The following is a 9244-nucleotide window of genomic DNA, read 5'->3' as shown; positions in this document are numbered from 1 at the left end:
TCCTGTATGTGCCACAACAGGGGCGGGGTGGAACCTGCAACCAAGGTATGTGCTCTTGGCTGGGAATTGAACCTACGACCCTTCAGTCTCAAGGCCTACACTCTAACTGCTGAGCAAAACCAGCCAGGGTGTGACTTTTTTTACTAGTAATGTCCTCACCAGAGGACATGCTTGTTGATTTTAGAAACAGGGAGAGAGAGAAAGAGGAGAATGAAACCTCAGTGAGTAGCCTTCCCATTTGTGCCAGACCAGAGATTGAACCCAAAACCTAGGCATGTGTCCCGACTGGGAATCAAACTTGCAACCTTTTGGTATAGGGCCGTGGTTGGCAAACTGCGGCTCTTTGGCCCCTTGAGTGTGGCTCTTCCTAAGCCTTAGGAGTACCCTAATTAAGTTAATAACAATGTACCTACCTATATAGTTTAAGTTTAAAAAATTTGGCTCTCAAAAGAAATTTCAATCGTTGTACTGTTGATATTTGGCTCTGTTGACTAATGAGTTTGCCGACCACTATAGGGGATGATGCTCCAACCAACTGAACCACACCGGCCAAAGCTAGAGTGACATTTTTATCTTATTAAACTTATTCTTTACTGTTGGGGTGTAAATGAAACAACATTTTCAGAAGTTTATAAAAAGGATGTTATAATTGTTGAGACATAATTCTCCATGAGTTTTGGATTGACAATTTTGTTCAAGGATGTTTGCATAACAGACAGCCTTGGAAAGATAAAAACAACGACTCCCTGTAGAGGGATTTGGAGCTGTCCCTCCCTGTAGGTATTCCAGGATAGTAAAGCTTGGCCTTATTTCCCTACAGATTTGCTTACATTCCAGAGTGATAACATATAAAACCTCTCTCTGGGGGGGGAATGGTCAGTTTTGTTAGCAATGCCCTAATAAGTTTAGGGGTTTCCTAAGGCTCCTCAGCTGTGACACAGATCATAGTGTGCTCAGTATCTACCAGGACCTGCCCCTACATTGCCCCTATGGGACTTGGAGGCAAAAGTGAACCTTAGCTGCCTGCTGCACCAGGTAACAAACTGTGTAATTCCATTTGGGCTTGTTGTCTCCCTACTGGCTGAATCTATAGAAGTGTGCTGAGCTGACCTAGCAGCTGCAGTAATCTGCTGCTTAGGAATTGCTTGGCAGTGACTCCTTAGCAAGGCCTGCGGGCAAGGTAGGAAGGGGAGGAGGCACCATAATACCACGGAGTGTTTTCTCTATCCTGGAGTGATGATGTAGTTTGGATAAGGAAAACTGTGTCTCTATCAAAATGTCCCAAGACCTGCCCCTTAGATAGACGGGTTTGAGGTGCTGACCCTGCGACATTCAGAGGAGCCAACAGCCACCATGTCGTTGTCTACTTTCAAATTCACAACTTACCTGTAGTCATCAGAGGCCTACTAACAATTTGCCACACCTACCCGGACTTACCTGAGCCCCGTGGTAGCCACAATCTAATTCAAGCTAAAAGCCCCTACATAAAATATTGTATATGAGAAAGATGGGTGATCGTGCTATCTCTCACCCTATACTATTAGCAGCTGCTGTGATTTTGTGATTGCTAACTTACCTATGGTCACTTCAGGGCTGCCCATGTCATCTGGAGTATTTGTGACAACAAATGAGACCATGTTGATTCCTATGACCAGAACTAATTTTCATAATCTTGGGTTGATTTCACAAGGCATATATGTGAGCGGCAGGACAGCAGCAGGAAAGGTACAAGCTAGAACAGCAGATGTTTACGAAAGTCAACAATCTTTTTTGTTGTTGTTAACCCTCACCCAAGGATATGTTTTCCATTGCTTTTTAGGGAGAGTGGAAGGGGAAGGGAGAGAGACAGAGAGATGTGAGAGAAACACATTGATTGGTTGCCTCCTGCACACATCCTGCTGGGGCCAGAGATGGAACCTGCAACCCAGGTACATTCCCTTGACCAGGGAAATGAACCTGTGACCCTTCAGTGCCCGGGTCAGCGCTCCAACCATTGAGCAACACCAGCCAGGGCAAAAAAAAAAAAGTTAACAATCTTGAAGGAAAAAAATACCTTCTGGTCAGTGACTATGCCTCTGAGTAGGATGAGGGGTGGGGATGGGCACTTCCCCCAGAGGCAGTGATCTGCTAATGCATTGCTATTTGACAATCAAACTATGCTGCAGTTTATATTGCTAGAATGCAAATTATTCACCTCCCTGTGTTCAATAGCAAATGCTACTGCTTTTTCTCCCATATATATCCAGAATATTAGTCTACCACCGGATGGGGAATGAGGTTCAGGCTATAGGGGATTCATTGTCTTTGCTCAATATGTGTGTCAGGCAAACCTAAAGTTCTGAGATCCTATTATCTAAAAGTCAGACACACTGGGCAGTGGTTCTTTCCAAACACCAATGAAGTTCAATGAATAAAGATGACCACAGTACCAGAAGAGGACCCAAAACAAAAGTTTGTGCTAATCTCCGGCATTTGCCTTGCTTGTTGCCATGCTGTGCCTAAATTCCTTAGCAGCCCAGGTCGGGAGACAGTGATCTCCTGACTCGGGTTTGAGGAGGTGGGGAAAGGGGAAGGCAAGTGCTAATAGAGGTAGAACTGTCACTACCACTGGGCCCAGGGAGGGTCTGTCCCCAAACAGACCTGTCTCCCTGTAGACCTCCTTCTTACTGTTTCCCCCTCACTCTCGATTTAGCAGATTGGAAAACACAGGTTCTTCATGAGAATCCCTCTTGCAAACATTCATGGATTTTTTTTTTTTGATTTTTTTTTTTTTAAGCAAGCTTAATACGCTGCTGCAACTTGGGATTCTGGTGCCCTTTTGTATAACTTCAGAAATCATTGGATTTGTGCCTGAAGCAACACTAGTTGCCCGGCAGAAAGATGGGGGAGAAAAAGGAGATGGAAAACTGCTGTTTGTTTTGTAACAAGATTTGTAGCACTATCTTTCTCTTGAAATGATGTGCATTTGTAACTTTGATTTTTTTAAGCTATATTTTTAAAAATTTGGTAGATGAGCCGAATAGAATGGGACACAACTGAAAATAGAATTAATAAACTTGTAAGATTAATCCTAAGGATTCTTTTAAACTCAGGGCTAAAGGTCTAAAACAAAAACAACCAACAAAAGCAAGGTTAAGTTATATGGAGGCTAAAGTCAAAAGTTTCCTCGGTATCAAATAGAAATCCCAGAACAACAACAACAAAAATGGAGATAATGGAAGAGAGGTCATAGAAGAGCATTTCTGAGTTCTGAAAAGATTCAAATCTTCAGAGTTGCCAACCAAGACTAGCGAAACAGGTTCCACTCCTAAACACGTTCTTCAAGGGAAAAAGGAAATCTTAAATTTTTCTAGTGAGAAGAACTAGATTAAACTACAAAGGAACAAGACAATGGAGAAACATATTGAAGGATAGTGTCAAAATTAGTTTCCTATAAAGCCCCTAAACGTGACATTTACATGATCAGGTGATAGCAAATACTATGATTGGGGAAAGGAGTGATTGGTTAAAAGTTTTATTATTGAATTTTAATTTTATTTCATTGTGATCAGAAAAACAGCCAACACTATTGGTATACAGAGCATACAGTAAGCCAAGAACTCTTCAAATAATTTTTATCTATATTAAGTCACTTAATTTTATAACATAGCACTTATGATGTGTAGGCACTCTCATTACCCCCATACTACAGTTTTCTACTGAGGCACAGACAAGATTAATTACTTTCTTAAGCTTGTGAGCTAATAAATGGTAAAGCTGGGATTCAAACCCCATTTTTATTTTGGAATTTAGCCAAGTTTTCTTTGCAAATAAATATTTGTCAGTTTTTATAAATACAGGGTTGGGCAAAAGTAGGTTTACAGTTGTGAGTACACAAAAGTTATTTCTTCTATTATTACTTATTGATGATTGTATTATTTTCCATATGAACAACTGTAAACCTACTTTTGCCCCACCCTATATTCAGTAAATGACTGAAAAGAAGGTGCTTTCTCTGTAGAATATGGAGTCTGGTCCAGTTCATAACTATTAATTCTACCTCATGAACAATATTATTCAGATTACTTCTTTTTTTGTCTGTTTCATCTATCAAAGACGCAGCAGAGACAGCTTAAAATTTACTTCTGCTTCATATTATGAAACTTAAAGGAAAAAGATAGTTTCTTCCTCTGACTCTTACGTACTGTTTTCTTTTCTATGTTCCAGAATTTTTTATACTTCTGTACACTTTTTATGCTTAGTCATCCTTGAAAGTTAAAAGTTTTATCCACACTTTGCATTTGTTCCCCAACAGGATGAGCTCATTCTTCTTGGCTCCCAGCCTGCCTATTTGGATGCTATTAGAATCTTCTCGCATCTTAGACTAAAGAATTGATTACCTTCCAGCAGCCTAAAAGGATTGCGGAGGAGCCATCTGGCACTGAGCGTCACCCTTGCAGGCTTTCTTCTCAATGTTTTCCAAAGCCACTGTCCCGAGTGGCCGAAGGTTATTTGGCCTTCATCCTCACATCCTTCATGGCCAGTGGCCTGGCTATCCTCCTAAGATTGACATCTTCAGAGAGGAGCTTGCCAATCAAGGTAAGCATTCCCCTTCTTCACATGCCATGGGCCATCTCAATGAGTACTGGGAAGGAAGATTCAGAAGTCTGGGCTACCCGCCCCTCCCCCCCCCCCCCCACCCCTATCCCCCGCTCCCATCCTCCCCCCCCCACTCCCACCAGGCCACACACACTTTTATCTGAAAGTGTTCTTGGTTATCTATTGCTTCATTAAATAACACCCAAATTTTGAGGTATGGAACAACAATTATTCACTACTGTTATCTCTCATGATCCTGGTGATTGACTGGGCTCAGTATATACTTCTCACTCAGGTTCACTCAGTTGGCTGCAGCGAGACAGACAATGCTGGAGTCATCTTGAAGGCTTCCTCATTCACATGTCTGGCACTGGAACTGGGCAAGTTTAAACTGCTGGGTCTGGAACAGCAAGGGCCCCTCCAACTCTATCTTCATGTGGTCTGTCCATGTGGTCTCCACAGCACGATGGCTTCAGGGCAGCCGAACTTATTACATGGCTGCTCAGGGCTCCACAGGCATATGTTCTGAGTGAGAGAACTAGATAGAAACTGTATCACCTTTTAACACCCAGCCTTGAAAGTCACATAGAGTTACTTCCGTTGTATAGTCCCAGAAGCTCCCCCAAAGAGCCCACTCAAGTTCAAAGAGAGGGTCAGAGGTGCCATCTCTTGACTTGAGGAGAGTTTTCCAAGAGCATGTGAGACCAGTCTTGAAAATGCAATCTGCCATTGGAAGTTTAATACAATTCTGTTCAATGAAAAATGATTGTATATCATCAGTAGTAATACCTATTGATACCGATGTGGGGGTCCAGAACAAGTAACCCAAGATGCGCCTCTATGGTATGCAGATTGTTTTGAGCTAAAGGCAACTTTAGCTGAAGGCTCAAGAGAAACATCTGCCCCTCCCTTGATTATCTGGAAGAACTTTAATAGGGGCCTTTGCCTCTTTTGACTTATCTATAGGGCAGGACAAACTTCTATTTACTACCTGCTCTTCTTAAAGCCCCCAAGGCATCTTACCTTATCGCTACCTCAGAATGTTTCATTTAGCTGATCCCCTTTCTAATCTCTGAAACTCGAGTGCATGCAGGGGTCTCTGACTCATATCAAAGTTTCCGTGCCTATGTATGTATTAAATTTGGTTATTTTGCTAACCTGTTTCATGTCTAGTTGATTAACAAATCAGCCAGAAGAACCTTGAGGGTAGAAAAAAGTTTCTTCCTCTCCCACACAATTCTATGCAAGTATCTAACTCACAGAACTCTTGCAAGGATTAACTGATTATATCTAAAGCACTTAGAATACTGCCTGGCACATAGTGCTTATATAAATGTTAGCTATACTCTACAGTCAAGGAAAACTAGAAATCAATAAATCCAGTGTTAAATAACCACCCTTCCCCACCATCCGATTTTCAGTTGTCCATTCTGGTATTCACTTTTTTTAACCTTGTTTTGGTTGAACACACCATCTGAAAGCTTCATAAGAAAAGATACAGGGGATAAATATTTTGTAAAATCTTGCATGCCTGCAAATATCTTTATTTACCCCCACACTTGAACAATAGTTTGGATGGGTCTGAAAGTCTGTGTTGTAAATTATTTTCCCTTAGAATTGTAAAGGACTTATTGCATTGTCTTCTAGTTTCACATGTTGCTGTGGAGAAATCGGATGCCACCTGGTTCTTGATTCTTTGTATGAAACCTCATCCCCCATCTCCCCCCGGGTGCTTTTAAGATCTTCTCTGTATCTTCAGTCTTCTGAAATTTTATCTTGATGTTCCTTGATGTGGTTCTGTTTTTGTCCATTGCGCTGGGTTCAGCAAGCACTTGCAATGTGAAAATGTATGTCCTTTAGTTCTAAAAGAGCATAATTGAATTATTTAAGTGATTTTTTTTCTCCTCTGTTTCCCAGATGTCCTGAGCTGACTTTCCAATTTTCTTATCTTTTATGTCAGTGCCCAAGACAGGCTGCCCCAAAGTAGCCCACAATGGCATATTGATTTCTTCGAATTAACGTTACTTGACAAGCAGCCGGCGCCAGAAGGGCACCTTGGCCCTCCCTTGTCTCCTTGAGTGCAGGAATTAAATCTCCCACGTAGAAGGTGTCCTCCCCACACCTGGGAAGACACCCCTAATTGTTAGAGTTAAATAACTCAGAACCAAAACAATCTGTATAAACAAATCTTGTTGCTCTTTTCTAATTTAATGCTTTGTTTCAATTTCTCATTAATAAATACCCAAAATTAGACTCCATTCTAATGACCACTAACTTTTTTTTTGTCCTATCAATTTCTTATAAATTTATTATTTCTTTGTCCAAAAAGAGTCTCTTTCTTCCAAGTTTCTTTTTTTTTTTTTTGTTCTATGTTTCATGTCAAAACTTTCCCTTAAATTCTGATGACCTTCAGCTCTCTGCTCTTATTTAAAAGTGCCAGGTTTAGCAAAACAAAATAGGACACCTAGTTAAATTTAAATTTCAGATAAATAACAAATAATTTGTAGTATAAGTCTGTCCCATGCAATATTTAGTATATAAATGTTTTATACTTCAGTAAAAATTTATTTGTTGTTTATCTGAAATTTTAATTTAACTAAGTGTTCTGTATTTTACTTTGCAAACCTAAGAGTGAGATCTAAAATGCTGCCTAGACCTGGCTGGTGTGGCTCAGTGGTTGAGTGTCAACCCATGAACTAGGAGGTCACGGTTCAATTCCTGGTCATGGCACACGCCCGGGTTTCGGGCTCAGTCCCCCATGGATTCTGTCTCATCACTGATGTTTCTTTTTCTTTTTCTTTTTTTTTATTGATTTTTTACAGAGAGGAAGGGAGAGAGATAGAGAGTCAGAAACATGGATGAGAGAGAAACATTGATCAGCTGCCTCCTGCACATCTCCCACTGGGGATGTGCCCGCAACCCAGGTACATGCCCTTGACCGGAATCGAACCTGGGACCCCTCAGTCCGCAAGCCGACGCTCTATCCACCGAGCCAAACCGGTTTCGGCATCACTGATGTTTCTATTCCTTTCTCCCTCTCCCTTCCTCTCTCTGAAATCAATAAAGACATGTTTTTAAAAAATAAAATAAAATGATAAAGTGCTGCCTGGAAGCTTTGCTCGTGTGTGAGTGGGTGGGGCGTAACGACAGTGAGTTCACTAAAGGGTTGCTCCAGTTTCACTGAGTAATGATGACTGTCTCTTTAGATCTTTAACTCCTCCCCAGAGAAGAATAACTCCCCACCCTAGCTGCCAGTGTCCTGGCTGCCAAGGGAAGACAACTGAGCAGCTCCATATTCATCATATTAAGTTTCACATACATCTTCAGTTTCATATCACCCCCCTAGTCTTGGGTGGTAGATTAAAGCTGGCAGCAATTTTCTTTTTGTTAGTCTCCCTGAGGCAGGAGAGAACAAAGCTAGGAACATTCCTTGACAAGTGGAGTGGGGAAACTAAGAGCTGAACAAGCTGGCTGAGCAATTTACAGCCAGATGCAGGTCACCGGGGCAAAAGCCCCCAGGGCCTAGCAACGGGCAAAACTGGTGCTGGACCTCGCCCCCAGGGTGGCCTTTACTCCCCTGGCATATCATCTATGGTCATGCAGGTTAGACCCTCCTGACCTTTCCTCCCTAGAGATAACATCTAGGCCTCAGTTGCTTTTCAGATCCAGGCCCAGAAAAAGCAGCAAAACCAGGCAGGCGAGGCCAGGACCAGCTGTGATGATTAATGACCCCCTGTCCTGGAGCCGGCCAATCGGTGGAGACCACTATTCTGAAAGTTTATACCTGGAAAAGCTGATGAATATTCTGTTGGAATCCTTCCTAAAACCTTCCCTAAACTCCCAGCCTTTAAAGCCCTCAAGACGTAGGACACAGCACCCGCTCTCCCTCCTGGGAGCACACCCACACCTTCCCTTTCCCCATCTTCTTCTCCCACAGGCATGTTTCTCCGAAATTCTAAGGGATCCCAGGAGACTTGCAACCAGGGGAGCAATGGGCAGCATCAGCTCATCTGGGGCTCACCCCTGAACCTGTCCCAAGGCCCCTTTTCTCTGACTCTCCAGTGAGCTGACAGCAGCCCTGCCTGGCTCACTTCTTTCCCATAACGTTTTCAGAGAGCCGATGCAGCCCACCTACTCTTTCTCCTGATGCTTCTTCTATCCTAGGCTCTTCCTTATTTAATTGTCCCCAACTTTAATAAATGCAGTCACAAAATCACCTGGACTCCCGGTGTGAAATATTTCCTGCCCCAAGTCCAGATCCCAAACACTACGGGCCAGACAGAAGCAGACCCTCTCAGGGTGGTCCCTGTCCAATAACACGCCCATCAGGGTTAGAGCCTAATTGCCCTTCCCTGGAGTTTGGGCTGGCCGTAGTGATTTGCATGACCTATAGCAGTGGTTCTCAACCTTCTGGCCCTTTAAATACAGATCCTCATGTTGTGACCCAACCATAAAATTATTTTTGTTGCTACTTCATAACTGTAATGTTGCTATTGTTATGAATCATAATGTAAATATCTGATATGCAGGATGGTCTTAGGCGACCCCTGTGAAAAGGTCCTTCGACCGCCAAAGGGGTCGCGACCCACAGGTTGAGAACCGCTGACCTATAGGATGCAACGGAAATAACATTCAGGGACTTCCAAGCCTAGATAATAAGCCCAGT

This window comes from Myotis myotis, unplaced genomic scaffold (assembly GCF_014108235.1).
Source record: "Myotis myotis isolate mMyoMyo1 unplaced genomic scaffold, mMyoMyo1.p scaffold_m19_p_14, whole genome shotgun sequence".
NCBI lineage: Eukaryota > Metazoa > Chordata > Mammalia > Chiroptera > Vespertilionidae > Myotis > Myotis myotis.
Note: the sequence above shows the minus strand (reverse complement) of the source record.